The sequence below is a fragment of the Maniola hyperantus genome, chromosome 28 (genome assembly GCF_902806685.2).
Source record: "Maniola hyperantus chromosome 28, iAphHyp1.2, whole genome shotgun sequence".
Lineage (NCBI taxonomy): Eukaryota > Metazoa > Arthropoda > Insecta > Lepidoptera > Nymphalidae > Maniola > Maniola hyperantus.
Genome location: NC_048563.1, coordinates 1464529 through 1480485, shown reverse-complemented (window position 1 = coordinate 1480485; position 15957 = coordinate 1464529). Strand labels below are relative to the sequence as shown.

Genomic DNA, 15957 nt, shown 5'->3' with positions numbered 1-15957 from the left:
CCATCAATTTTTGATAGCCAGAGTTCGTTAACTCCCATTCAAACATCATGATGTGATTGACGAGATTCCCGATCAGCAATAATATTATCTAGCGACTTATAGTTAATATATAAAGCTACTATAATAATCATCTGAGACTCACACTACTGCCATATTATGTCTTTAGTGACGTTGTTCATGTGAGGGTATTTAACGCCGCCTATGCGATTAATCTAGCTCACTGCAGTTGTGTTTAAGTAATCTCTGAAAGTCGTAAAAACATTTTGCAAATAGCTTTAGGGCAAAGTACGCAGTTAAAAGTTCGAGATGAATGATATATGTAGTTGCCCCTCACTATAAGACCAGCGACCACTTAGCGGTTTGACCATCCCGTTTTTGGGGCATCAGACCAGACATAGCTCCTCTAATACATAGCTGTCGCTTCTACGTAGTAGTACTTGCAAATTCTTTGGTCGCTTCTGATTCTATGAACTGAATTGTCAATGACATTCAGAGCCACCAATTTAAATTAGTAAGGGTTGTGACATTGTCATAAATGGTTCATAATTGTCGCAGGTTATATTGGTTTCGTACTGTAACCATCCGTATTCTATGGCCTGCATTCAGAGACAAATAAACCTAATAATTTGGCAAATTTCCGTATTTTGCAGCGTTTTAAGCGTAGCATAGGTTATGATATTATAAATTGCCATTTATGATAAGTATAACCTAAATAATTGCAAGACTTTGAAGGTATCCTGCATTCTGTTACTTTTTACTCATATTTCCTCATTAATAATGAAGCCCAGCGCCCTTAGTAAATTTTTAATGGCCTCAATATTTTGCATACAGTCTTCGTAAGTATAACCAACGAAGTATAGCTTATGTATCTATAAGTATACTTATAGATGATACAAAACCACATGAATGTAGAAACTTTACAATAGGTTTCATCAGTTTAGTAAACATTTATGGCGCCGTAGGGTAGGTATACAGATACCGAATGGCAGGACTGGTCTATCAAGTTTCATTTGATAGCCGTTTATCTAAGATAAGATGGTATTAAATCAAAGTCAATTAAGACTTATAAAACTGGGCGAGGCGTCCAGCGTAACGTATCAGATGTACTGGCGGTGGGTCTACTTGGGCCACTGCGTGTAGCCTTGCGACAGGTTCTCACGGGACAGCACGTTCTGCGGGGCAGGTGGCTGGTGGCTGCGAGTCGCGGCCCTCGTGATGTTGAAGCTTTTGGGCTTCTTGGGAATTTCGGGTTTTAAGTCCGAGCTAGATTTTGAAACAGCCATCGACCATCAGAACAGCAAACTGTTCTGATGGTCTCCGGAAGGTTGCTACCAGAAAAGAATTTTGCCATTCTTAGTAGGCAAAAGCTAGTCCTTTAAATCCCTCTTAACCAAATATAAAGTGCGAAGTTACGCCGTGCTTCCGATTCGGAATGTCGAACTTTGCATAAGATTCGACTAAGTCCCATAAGACCTCTAGTCAAATCGTTGTTCTCGGTGGCACATAGCTGATCCGATATTACTTTTCCGAGCAAGAAAATACCAGCTGTTATCTGCTTTTGACGTGCCTCAATGGCCTTGTCCATTTGACCTGATCAGGAACTGTGGCCTAAACTTGGGATTAAGCTTTGGTGCAGCCATATTTATACAGTTCCTCGGAACCAAGAATTTCTTCAAAAGTTCCTTGTGAACATCCTTATTTGAACCGGATGTTGCTACATGGATAAATCTAGGCGCAACTTCCTTAATAATGTCAGGCCCATATCGGGTCTGTACCCAGTATATCAAGATTATGGTGTTAGCAGCGTCCTCATCACGAACACTCGATGCAATCGGTTCTCCCGACACGTTATCGGGTATGATAGAGAAGCTAATATAATTGTGGTCTACAAAGACGGCAAGATAGTCCTAAGGACTACTCTTTTTACATTCAATTGCGACGATATAGTCCCTCAGACTACTCTGATGCATTTTGTTACACCCTAGAATTCCCCCAAGGGTTTAAAGTAGAACGAGTGTGGCGAAATAGTCCCGCAGACAACTGTGATATACTCTTAAGTTTATCTGTTATCATTATAATTGCGGGTAGCTATTGCGGGTACAAATGCGGCAAGATAATCCTAATGACTACTCTGATGCAATTTGTAAAAATAAAGCTATTTCACAGTCGTTAACATTCAAATGCGGCGAGATAGTCCCACAGACTACTCTGATGCATTTTAAAGAGTTAGGTATTTACGGCCAATAGTTCAAATGCGGCGAGATAGTCCCGCAGACTACTCTGATGCACTTTAAAGAGTTTATGCAATTTACGGCTAATAGTTCAAATGCGGCGAGATAGTCCCGCAGACTACTCTGATGCACTTTACAGCCAATAGTTCAAATGCGGCGAGATAGTCCCGCAGACTACTCTGATGCACTTTAAAAAGTTGGCAATTTACGGCTAATAGTTAAAATGCGGCGAGATAGTCCCTCAGACTACTCTGATGCAGTTTAAAGCCAATAGTTCAAATGCGGTGAGATAGTCCCGCAGACGGCAGACTACTCTGATGCACTTCAAAGAGTTAGGTTAAAATGCGGCGAGATAGTCCCGCAGACTACTCTGATGCACTTTAAAGAGCTAGGTTCAAATGCGGCGAGATAGTCCCGCAGACTACTCTGGTGCATAGACCGTAGCGTATCATTTGAAGGTTTAAACTAGAACGAATGTGGCGAAAGAGTCTCGCAGACAATTCTGATACATTCGTAAGTTTTTTCTTTTATCATTATAATTGCGGGTAGGTAGGTACTTACCATCAACAATTTCTTTTGGCGTGGCTGGCCTCGATGAATTTGACGATGAATCCGAAGATTGGCTCGATGATGATGGAGAACTTAACGTGACCGCGTCACGTTTTTTATGTCGTGAAAGTTTCACTTCCTTTTCTTAATTTATTCACTATTAATTCCAAACTACTTTTGTTTACACGTTTCGGCATAGTTACTATAATTATTAAATAATTCCAAACTACTTTTGTTCAGTCTCGCACGCAGTAGACTTATAATTTAATAAATTAATAATTATAGTAACTATGCCGAAACGTGTAAACAAAAGTAGTTTGGAATTATTTAATAATTATAGTAACTATGCCGAAACGTGTAAACAAAAGTAGTTTGGAATTAATAGTGAATAAATTAAGAAAAGGAAGTGAAACTTTCACGACATAAAAAACGTGACGCGGTCACGTTAAGTTCTCCATCATCATCGAGCCAATCTTCGGATTCATCGTCAAATTCATCGAGGCCAGCCACGCCAAAAGAAATTGTTGATGGTAAGTACCTACCTACCCGCAATTATAATGATAAAAGAAAAAACTTACGAATGTATCAGAATTGTCTGCGAGACTCTTTCGCCACATTCGTTCTAGTTTAAACCTTCAAATGATACGCTACGGTCTATGCACCAGAGTAGTCTGCGGGACTATCTCGCCGCATTTGAACCTAGCTCTTTAAAGTGCATCAGAGTAGTCTGCGGGACTATCTCGCCGCATTTTAACCTAACTCTTTGAAGTGCATCAGAGTAGTCTGCCGTCTGCGGGACTATCTCACCGCATTTGAACTATTGGCTTTAAACTGCATCAGAGTAGTCTGAGGGACTATCTCGCCGCATTTTAACTATTAGCCGTAAATTGCCAACTTTTTAAAGTGCATCAGAGTAGTCTGCGGGACTATCTCGCCGCATTTGAACTATTGGCTGTAAAGTGCATCAGAGTAGTCTGCGGGACTATCTCGCCGCATTTGAACTATTAGCCGTAAATTGCATAAACTCTTTAAAGTGCATCAGAGTAGTCTGCGGGACTATCTCGCCGCATTTGAACTATTGGCCGTAAATACCTAACTCTTTAAAATGCATCAGAGTAGTCTGTGGGACTATCTCGCCGCATTTGAATGTTAACGACTGTGAAATAGCTTTATTTTTACAAATTGCATCAGAGTAGTCATTAGGATTATCTTGCCGCATTTGTACCCGCAATCTACCCGCAATTATAATGATAACAGATAAACTTAAGAGTATATCACAGTTGTCTGCGGGACTATTTCGCCACACTCGTTCTACTTTAAACCCTTGGGGGAATTCTAGGGTGTAACAAAATGCATCAGAGTAGTCTGAGGGACTATATCGTCGCAATTGAATGTAAAAGAGTAGTCCTTAGGACTATCTTGCCGTCTTTGTAGACCACAATTATATTAGCTTCTCTATCATACCCGATAACGTGTCGGGAGAACCGATTGCATCGAGTGTTCGTGATGAGGACGCTGCTAACACCATAATCTTGATATACTGGGTACAGACCCGATATGGGCCTGACATTATTAAGGAAGTGCGCCTAGATTTATCCATGTAGCAACATCCGGTTCAAATAAGGATGTTCACAAGGAACTTTTGAAGAAATTCTTGGTTCCGAGGAACTGTATAAATATGGCTGCACCAAAGCTTAATCCCAAGTTTAAGGCCACAGTTCCTGATCAGGTCAAATGGACAAGGCCATTGAGGCACGTCAAAAGCAGATAACAGCTGGTATTTTCTTGCTCGGAAAAGTAATATCGGATCAGCTATGTGCCACCGAGAACAACGATTTGACTAGAGGTCTTATGGGACTTAGTCGAATCTTATGCAAAGTTCGACATTCCGAATCGGAAGCACGGCGTAACTTCGCACTTTATATTTGGTTAAGAGGGATTTAAAGACTAGCTTTTGCCTACTAAGAATGGCAAAATTCTTTTCTGGTAGCAACCTTCCGGAACCATCAGAACAGTTTGCTGTTCTGATGGTCGATGGCTGTTTCAAAATCTAGCTCGGACTTAAAACCCGAAATTCCCAAGAAGCCCAAAAGCTTCAACATCACGAGGGCCGCGACTCGCAGCCCCAGCCACCTGCCCCGCAGAACGTGCTGTCCCGTGAGAACCTGTCGCAAGGCTACACGCAGTGGCCCAAGTAGACCCACCGCCAGTACATCTGATACGTTACGCTGGACGCCTCGCCCAGTTTTATAAGTCTTAATTGACTTTGATTTAATACCATCTTATCTTAGATAAACGGCTATCAAATGAAACTTGATAGACCAGTCCTGCCATTCGGTATCTGTATACCTACCCTACGGCGCCATAAATGTTTACTAAACTGATGAAACCTATTGTAAAGTTTCTACATTCATGTGGTTTTGTATCATCTATAAGTATACTTATAGATACATAAGCTATACTTCGTTGGTTATACTTACGAAGACTGTATGCAAAATATTGAGGCCATTAAAATTTACTAAGGGCGCTGGGCTTCATTATTAATGAGGAAATAATGAGTAAAAAGTAACAGAATGCAGGATACCTTCAAAGTCTTGCAATTATTTAGGTTATACTTATCATAAATGGCAATTTATAATATCATAACCTATGCTACGCTTAAAACGCTGCAAAATACGGAAATTTGCCAAATTATTAGGTTTATTTGTCTCTGAATGCAGGCCATAGAATACGGATGGTTACAGTACGAAACCAATATAACCTGCGACAATTATGAACATTTATGACAATGTCACAACCCTTACTAATTTAAATTGGTGGCTCTGAATGTCATTGACAATTCAGTTCATAGAATCAGAAGCGACCAAATAATTTGCAAGTACTACTACGTAGAAGCGACAGCTATGTATTAGAGGAGCTATGTCTGGTCTGATGCCTCAAAAACGGGATGGTCAAACCGCTAAGTGGTCGCTGGTCTTATAGTGAGGGGCAACTACATATATCATTCATCTCGAACTTTTAACTGCGTACTTTGCCCTAAAGCTATTTGCAAAATGTTTTTACGACTTTCAGAGATTACTTAAACACTGATTTTCACTTCGATTGCGAGGAAATGTAACAATATAATATTACTATAAGTACATATCTATAGATTGACCGAAAAGAGTAGGGATTAAATGAGGGTGCTGTAATGAGTTTGTAGGTAGGTATAGGTCGCAACCTCAATACAAGTGCAAAAGTTCACTGGCACCATAGAAATTACATAAATTCTTTCTCATCCATATGTCATTCAGAGAGACTGTTGTTTACCTCTAAATACCTTGTGTATAACAGCATGAAACGCACTTTAGTCCTCTTATAGCCTGCGTAAAATAGAACCTTACGAGCATGAGAAGTGGAAACGTGTTTTTATTTTATTATTATTTTTATTTTCCAAATTCTAAAAATCACGAATGCATGTCATCTATTAGTATAAGAGGATGTCAGCTACTAGTGACTTTATATGAATGTGATAGCTCACATAATTTACCTTTTTTTAATTATAAAACTCTAAGAACATTTGAAAGAACCACTGTTATGCTGATAAATAAATATTTTAATTCAAGTCCATTTATTTATTTTCATCTGATCTGATCAGTTAAATTCACTTTAGGTTAATATAATAATGATTCAATTCATTTTCCTTTCATAACCTCACCTCCCTTAAATGGTGGTTGCAGCAAATGTAATTTATAATTTCCACAAGGGTGAGCAAACGGAACAAAAGTACATACTAGCACTTAATATAAATTTTATTGGTATAAGAATCAAATAAAATTCCAACATCCACATGGCTACTTTCGTGAGCATGAGTGTTGTATGTCTTTCTGTTTCTGGTATGTACATAGTTAGATTAATTCAAACCTGATATTTCATACCCTATACTTACTAGGTATTCAAAGTAATCTAATAACTCTAATTTGGTCGAATAAGTAAACCTACAGATTCAAAATAGGTTCAATGTTACCTACTTTATCTAGTGGACCAATTAATTATTTATTAGCTGATCCACCCCAGGTCTAATTTTCCAAAATCTTTTCTTTATGTCCAGTAGTAGCTTAGTAGAGAACTCAAATCATATTTGATTATGCAGGCCTGCGGGTTGATCTATGTCTGTCAGTACATAATACAGACTATTCAGTCGGTAGATAGGTATTCAATGGGTGCATCTGGCAATCGACTCTATTAGTCTCCCTATCACTGTCTATCATTCTCACAACCATACCATGCCTACCATAGACCCAAATCCAAAAATCTTACATTAAATGGTAGGTAATGAAAACACATGCACCTGACACATATTTCAGGCATTCTATCCTTAAATTGTACTAAAATATTACTATGTGTATAGTTAAGTATGTAATTATTTAATTAAAGAAGAATAACTACTCATATTGAGACTATTCAATTCAAAGTTTTAAGACTTTATTTTAGTTACTAGGTAAACTAGATTTGCCTCAATTAACCATAGTAGTATTCAGATGTTTCTTACCTTCTTATTACTGTATTACATAACAATACCTTGAGGTTACAGCCTCCATCATAATGAGGCAGGCCGGGATGGCTTTTTTTTCTTTTGTATCATTACAACAGGCCTCACACCAAGAGTTACTGTGTTCTTATCCGATCCATGCAGGTACATGACTGCTTCCAATCACAACTTGAAGGTTATGTGCACTTCTCCACCACAGATGCAGGCCAAAACCACTTGTTCATCTCACATTCGTCGACCTCATCGTCAAGTCGGGGTCACAGGGTCGTGGACATCATCAGAAAAGTTGTCAAAACATGAAAAAAAATGGTAACAGTTGAATAATCTCGGAAATATTTCATTTAAGTGACACCAGTATCAAGTACATACCTACTTGATTATATCAGACCCCTGTATATAACCCAAATTTTGCACTAAAACCATTGATTGACCCATTGATGTAGATATGACCGTTGTTATTGTAAGATTATTATTTCTATTTTTAACTAAAGCACATGTACATATTTCTTTTTTTAAAATGATTGTTGAATGATTTAAATTAAGACTTGAATAAAATTATATTGTTAACATTACTTCCTAGATAGATAAAGTTAAGTAGATATTCATTCTAAATTTTCACATTTTATTATGCTATGATAATGTACTATAGGTAATAATTTGCACACTCAGTTATTGGTTGAATGTGTTAGATCAAAACAGATTTAAGACCAAATTGTACCACATTCTAGCAAATAAACTCTATTTTTTATATTTCTACACTAGCTCATGTATCAAGTACTTACCTACATAATAATCTAATTGTTTTCTTGATTCTACTTTAATATAGGTAGGTGCCTATTTGGTTAAAGTATTTCATATCACTTATTACCTTATTTCGATTTTAAAATACAAGGTGTTAGTACTACGGTGCGTTGCATCCAGTCTTGAAATTAATACTAATACTACTTATAACTTCATAGATCAAATCTTGGGCTAGGTATGTCCCTACATAATAATCCATTAAAGCGGTCAGAACAAAACTATAATCCCTTACTTTGAACTCTCAAATAAGTCATAATGCTGATATCTACTTACTATTAATAATTATAGCCTTCACTTACTCTGTTCTAAAAGTATCAATTGGTAATATTGTAACTTATCAAATACCTACTTAGGTATTTTGATGCAGTAATCTAACATTAGGCACTCTTAATATTCACCCATGCTTTAATGAACATCCACTGTAAGAAGGTAAGTACACAGATTCACCGCTTTCAATACAACCAATGGATGCATTGGACCCATCGACCTACGTACTTCTGCTTGTTCCAGACAGTGCAAGGTGCTTTCCTCAAACCAATCTCTTGAGTAGTTGCGTTGGAGACAAGTCCTCCAACTCGACACAGGTCTACTCAAGTACTCCCAAAGTAATAGTGTAGCACCATTGCAGTTTGTATATATTTCATATTCACTTTGTTATTCGTTCAGGTAGGTTTCTTCATATAATTTCCGATATAAGTACCTAATAAATATGTTGCTATGCGTCTTGTACAGGCACTTTTAACATCTTCCAGGATAGACCCGCATTTTTGGGCATGAATCACATCCAATCTTCTGATATAAACAACTTAACCTCCAATCCGGGTTTATTAGTCTTGGGATGACCCTAATATGAATCAAACGCAGTTCCGATGTCCACAGTCTTATATTCAGGTACACTTGTAACATCCACTTAGTTTATATCTAGCTTAATTAATCACCTAGTACTTATATCTCGCTTAATTACTTTTATCTCGTCCATCTTTTTCTCTCGCTGCGTCCGTCCGACGCCGCTACCACTGTCACACCTCCACTCACGGGTGACAGATGGCAGGTTTTCTGTGTTGCCTACATAAAGGTGCATACTGACCAGCGGGATGATTTGTCAAGTCACTGCTCGACACTGAAAGAAAGGTACCTAGCCACCAAACTCATATGAAATTGGTTGGTTTGACATTGCTGTTTCACTGAGTCATTTTTTTTTGTTCAGATACAAGTTGGCCCTTGACTGCAATCTCACCTGATGGTAAGTCAGGATGCAGTCTAAGATGATAGCGGGCTAACCTGGAAGGTGTATGGATGTAGGCAGGTTCAAACCAAAAGTCAATGATTCAAACTATAGTGTTAAAGGAGTAGTGCCATACTGATCCTGGTGCCATATCGAACAATATGACAATGCACATGAGATTTATTTCCCTGCAGAAATAAATTCTTACTTATAATAATACGATACTTTATCGGGGTTCCGCTCCCCAAGGTTGCCAACAAAATACTATTATAATTAAGCCTTTTTTTTTTTTTTTTTTTTTTTCGAGGGGGAAATCTTCTTAAGATACCCAATCGGGTTATGTGGGATTTGTACCCACTAAAACCCCCTCGGTGGCCCTCCTCAGCGCGTTTTTGAGAGGCTCCGGGAACTCTAAAGAACGTACGCCGGTGCCTCTCTCGCGCGACGCCCGTTGGACACATCCTCGAGAAAGTGCAGCCACTCGCGACTTCGAAGTCCTAGCGCCAGGGACTAGTTGTTTAACTGATCAGGACGTTGATCAACGCCGCCCTGATATCTCCGCCTTCGAGCAGGATCAGCGCGCTCGCGAACCCGCTCGGCGGCCTCCTTCTTGAACATTACTGTTTCACAGAAGGAGACCACTGCCCGCCATGCTTCATTGTCTTCCAGCATTGCCGCTATGACGGCCGGTGGTGACAAGTCTCTCCCTATGCAGCCGACCAGTGTGCACCGCTCGGGCTCCCAGGCAGGGCACTCTTCAAGCGTGTGCTGTGCGGAGTCCCTGTCCTCTTCACAGTGATGACATCGCGGGGTCATCTCGCGACCGATCCGACACAGGTACTCACCGAAACAACCATGTCCGGTAAGTACCTGCGTCAGTCTGAAGGTTACGCTGCCATGTTTTCTCCCCAGCCAGGCTTCGAAGTTTGGTAGAATGGCACCGACAGTGCGTTGACGTGCGTTTCTCTCCTCGTCTAAACGCTTGCGCCAATTTACTAATGCTTGCCGGTGCGCTTGCCGTCGCAGAATTCCGGTATTCAACCTGTCTGCACTCCTCTCGCAAACTGCGCGGGTCTGGGTATACAGTCTCGCATCCATGTCCGCCAATATATCCAGAGGTGGAAAACGAGCCAGAATAGTAGCCGCCTCGAAGGATATGGTGCGGTATCCGCGTGCAACCCTTATGGCTATCTTGCGCTGTACGCTATTTAGCTTCCTCCTGAGACGCTGGACACCTGAAAGCCTTTGCGACCATACAGGCGCCCCGTAAAGAGCTATTGATCGTACTACCCGGGCGTAAAGTCGACGAACCCCTTCCCGTGGCCCCCCGAGATTAGGCAGCAGACCGTGCAGTGCACCAACTACTTTTTGGATTCTGGGGACAAGGCGCTCAAAATGTTCTTCAAATCCCCATCTGCCGTCCAAGGTAAGACCCAAATATTTTAGGTATTGTCCTACCTGGACATCTACGTCACCCACGCGAATCAACAAGCTGGGTGGTTCCAGACGCCTGGGTAGCCCGTGGAACCATAGTGCCTCTGTTTTATGAGGCGCTACTTTAAGTCCGAGTTCGTGGATTTTACCCACTACGCAGGCCACACCGGCCTCTGCAAGCCTTAATGCCCCCTCAAATGTGTCGCCTTCGGCTAGCACCATGGTATCATCGGCGTAGCACACTATAGTTATACCAGACGGGACAGTAACACGAAGAACTGCGTCGTAAGCCAAGTTCCATAGAAGAGGCCCTAATACGGAGCCCTGTGGAACACCGCAGTTTACTTCTCTCCTGTGCGTGAGACCATCCCGTCCTGTGTAAATAATTGATCTGTCGCTTAGGTACGCCCCGACTATGTTACGCAGGTATGGAGGTACATTGAAGTAAGTAAGAGCATCCCTTATAGTGGTCCAAGGGAGCGAGTTGAAGGCGTTCACAATATCTAAGCTCACCGCTAACGCCACCCCACCGCCCCGGACAGCCCGTTCAGAAGAATCGCGAACACGAAGGATTGCATCTACTGTTGAACGCCCCTGTCGGAAGCCAAACTGACTTTCAGATAAGTCGGGGCCCACACGCGACAGATGGTCGCTGAGACGGGCAGCTATTATTCGCTCGAACAACTTGCCTACTTCGTCCAAGAGACATATGGGTCGGTAAGCCGATGGAGAATCCGCAGGTCTGCCTTCCTTTTTAAGGAGAACTAACCGTGCTTGTTTCCAGCCGGTTGGGAAAATGCCCGATCGAAGACAGCTGTTGAATAGTTGTCTTAACCTGTGTCCTAAAGCCTCCAGGGCTAAAACCCAAGCACGCCCTGGTATGCCATCTGGGCCTGGTGCAGTATTACCAGCTGCTAGACGCCTAATCACACGCTTCAGCTCCTCTTTCGAGACGTTTAGTTCTTCTGACCAGACTTCTAGTAGTTCCATGGTAGTAGAAGAGCTATTCTGGGCCCTGGGAAAAAGAACATCGACTATCCGCTCTACGCAATCTGGGTCAAGGGTTTCAGTCAGTGGAGGGACCCACGGTCTGAGTTTGCCAAGTACAATTTTATACGGGCGCCCCCATGGATCCCTATCCAGTCCTTCGAGCAGTTCTCTCCAGCTCCGCGCTTTAGCATTTGCAATTGCAACCTGTAGTGTTTTTGTGGCTTCCCGGTAAGCAGAGTAAGCGACTGCGGTTGCTTCGGCTGTAGATCTCCGCCTTCTTCTGGCCCTCGTATACTGGCGTCTAGATCTTAGGCATATTCTACGGAGTTGCGCTATGTCTTCGGACCACCAGTAAACTGCCTGATTTTTGGTCTGTCTGCATTTTGGCATCGATGTATTGCATATGCCCGTCATAGTTTCCCGAAACCAGACCGCCTCCCCTTCCGGGTCGGGTAGTACCTCTTGAGACCGTTCTGGCCAGGCTGCGACGCAGGCAGCAGCAACTAATAGATCGCGGTTGAGCTTTTTAAGAGACCAACGTTGCGATTGGCTGCTATTTTGTCGTGCAATATTGTCAGAAGTTCCCGTGGATACTACAAAAACGATGTGGCGGTGGTCTGAAAGTGTAACTACTTCTTCTGCAACCCGCCATCCCGACACCATGCGTGATGCAGAAGGAGTCGCCCATGTAAGATCCACGATCGATTCACCCTGCCACCGCACACAAGTGCTTGTGGAGCCCTGGTTTAGAAGACGTAGGTCCAGTTCCGCCGCCCATTCTTGGATGATGTCACCTCTGTGATCGTCTCGTTTATCTCCCCAGACCCTTGAGTGTGCATTGAAATCACCCAGTACTATAAGTGGGCGGGGTAAACATCTGCGGATACAAGCAGCCAGCTCGTCTAAGTATGCTTCGTAGGCGGCGAGACCGGAGTTGGGAGAAATGTAGCAGCCCAGCACTGCTAGATGCCCCCACTCTACGGCAACATAACCTGATCCTTTCTCAAGAATGGAGCAAGATGGGTCGCCTTGCCTTCCCCCCCAGTATATTGCAACAGTGTCTCCAACGCTACCAAACCAGCGAGGATGGCTGGGGACTTTGTATGGCTCAGCCACCACGGCTAAGGCAACAGACCATTCTGCTAGACTTTGCAGAAACAGGTCCTGCGCAGCCCGGCAGTGGTTTAGGTTGCTCTGAAGAACCCTTAGCTCCGCGTATTTTGCACCTCTTTAGCCTTCTCTGCTGACTGATTGGCCAGCTGATCGCTTTTACTTGGTCTAGACACTGAAGGTTCTTTTAGACCACCTTTAGTTCTGCTACGAGTATTTTTAGGTGGGTTACATTTACCGCCCCCTAGTCTATGGTCCGCTGGTCGACCAAGATCCGCACATACTGGGCATTTTGGCACTTTAGCGTTACATTCGTTGGCCTTGTGTCCCGGTTCCCCGCAAGTGTAGCAACACAGGCTTCTGTCCACTGTATTCGAGCATTGCTTCCGGACATGCCCAAATTCTAGGCAGCGAAAACATTGCAACTGCCTAGGTGCCAACACTTGCACTCTTGCACTGACCCATCCGATCCGTAGATGCTTCTCTATGGCAAGTTTGCGAACAGCTGTAAGTGGGCATCGGACCCAGACCGTGCCCAGCCTGGAGGTGCTATACCGAATCTCCCCGACCTTCACTTGCTCTTCAAGACATTCTGCAGCCTCAGCTATAGCCACTGCTACGTCCTGTTTTACGATGGATTCGTCCAAGTCCATTACCCTTATCTCTCCCGTTTTGACTGGCCGGGCGATTCTAACACCCATGTCTGCGAGAGCCGTCCGAAGCCGTTCTGCCAGAGTGTCAGCCTTTTTGGTGCTGTCAGGACCGGGAACTTTAAGAACGAGGCCTCCTGTAATAGACTTTTTTTGACGAACCTGCAATATCCCGCAGTCCGCTAATTTTACCCGTTGCTTGGCAATTGCCATGGCAGTGGCGTAGTTGACGGTAGCACTTTCGGTCAAAGTAATGGTGACCGCTGCGGTTTTAGGAGCAGGGGGTACCTTTGCCGTTTTCTTCGTCTGACCTGAAGTAGTGGCATCTACCTCTTTCGTCGAAGTAGGCGTCCTTGTTTTTCGCCCCGCAACTTTAGCCCAGGTAGCTGTAGCCGGTTCCTCTGTCTCCAAACATTCTGGTGGTACCGAAGGTGCTTCTGGCTGTGGAACAACCGGTTGTGGTGTTTGAGTATCATCTCTTAGCTTTTTCTTTAATCTCTTGCTTTTCTTACCTTTTGACTGAGGTACCTCCGATGTTTCTGGCTCTTGCTCTTGTGGTGTGACGTTCTTTTGAAGCATTATTTCAGCTCGGAACTCCGCCAATTTTTCATCCATTAGGACAGAAATACGCCGCACCAGTGGATCTTTGTCTTTTCTTGATTCCCCGGTTTGTTGAGTCCATCCTTCCATCCCAGTGTCCCTTTGGCGAAGACTATTTACCTCTGCAGTCAAATTAGTTAGCTCAGATTTCAGGTTGGCTAGTTCTAAACGGAGCTCACCATTTTCTTTTCTTAGCGTCTCCACTTCTGAGTTGGAACTTCTTTGTGTCAGCTCTGATACCGCTGCCATCGCAGAGCGGGCAGCTAGGCGGAGATTTTGTGCGTGAGCGCCCCTCAAATTTCGAGAACTATCTGCAACTTTTTCGATGGTAGACACAGACTCAAAAATGCGGGTCATTATGTCAACAGAGGTGCAGACTTTCAACTCGTCCTGGATGGTCTCGACAGTAGGCAGATCTTTTTTTGCCTTTATACTTGTCGCAGACACATAAGGGTCAGGGGCATGACCGTCGTCCTCCACAGCCGTTTTCTTTGCCTTTCCCGGCTTACATAAGTAAGGCTGCCGCCTTTTCCGCGTTCCGGAAGCAGTTGATGCAGTTGACGCGAGTGAGCTGTCTGACGCATCCGCTTCGCTCTCTTTTTCCGAGGGGCGCGCAGACACACTCGGCCCCTCAAATTCCTTCCTCAAGGGACGCGCGAAAATGCGCGTCTCTTCCTCTCCGCGCGGGCTTTCTACCCTTCTCGTATCAGCGGCGTATGGCGGATTCATCAGTTTTCCGGTTCCCGGTGGGCTTCTCCTGATAGAGTCTCTTCTTGCGAACGGGTTTGTCAGCTCTTCTAGTTTTTTCTGCTTTTCATTCTCTGTGTCTGAATTATTGGCTCCTTGTGCAAAGCGATAGTTGCCCTCCCCAGATACGGTAGGGCTGACTGAACTAGGTTCAGTGTGGGATTCTCCGCAGGGTAAACCAGCTGCGGTACCCACCTGGGGTACATCATTTTTACTATTCGCTTTCATTTTTTGCTGAACCACAGCTTGCTTTTTCTGTCGGGGTGAAGTCCCCTAGGCCGCATCTTACAGGACTAAAGGCACGCCCATGCCTACTGGTTTTGGTTCGCGCCGGGTATTTGATTTCCCCGGTACCACCCATATCTGGGAGGCATTCCCCTATCCACCACCCCGGGGACGCGCCCGATGGGAGATCCAGCGACTCCTCACGGGATTATAAGGGTATGATGTGATACGTTATCGGGGTTCCGCTCCCCAAGGTTGCCAAAAAAATACTATTATAATTAAGCCTAATAGGCCATTATTTTGTGCATTATTCGTAGTCTTAGAGATTAGATTTACAAATAACAATGTTTAACACATTTCTAATGTTACCCGTCGTCACTTTACATTTGACAGCAGCCGTTTTCTGTTTGTTTTTTTTTTTTTTTTTAAAGAATATTAGCCATATTAAATGACTAATATTCCCCTTTCCTCTCCAATTAAGCGTCAGGCTTGTGCTAGGAGTAGGTACGACAATAGTGCAACGGGCAGGGTTTGAACCGTCGACCTTTCAGTTTTCGGTCCACTCCTATACCGGTTGAGCTATTGAGGCTCATAATTAATCATTATTTAATACAACTTTGCTCATTGCTGATGTACTCTCTGTCTCCGTGTAAAAAAAAGTGATTTCATTTCAAATTTCCATTACCCCGTAGATAAAATAATTGGTAGATTTAAATACTGTGTAACTGCATATGAGATAGCGATAGCACGACGTAACGATGAATAACACGACAATTATTACCATTGTTTAGTAGTCAATATTTGTATTAACCGATCAACAATATTTGTATTAAACGTTTTTTATGTGAGACCAAGTAAATAACT

The 15957-nt window shown here is 43.0% G+C and overlaps 1 protein-coding gene across 3 annotated transcripts in view; it reads right to left on the bottom strand.

Annotated features, from left to right (window-relative positions):
• LOC117995034 (zinc finger protein 549-like) overlaps window positions 1–15957 on the bottom strand; it is a 137918-nt gene that overhangs the window by 98514 nt on the left and 23447 nt on the right. The gene's annotated exons all lie outside the window — the stretch shown is intronic.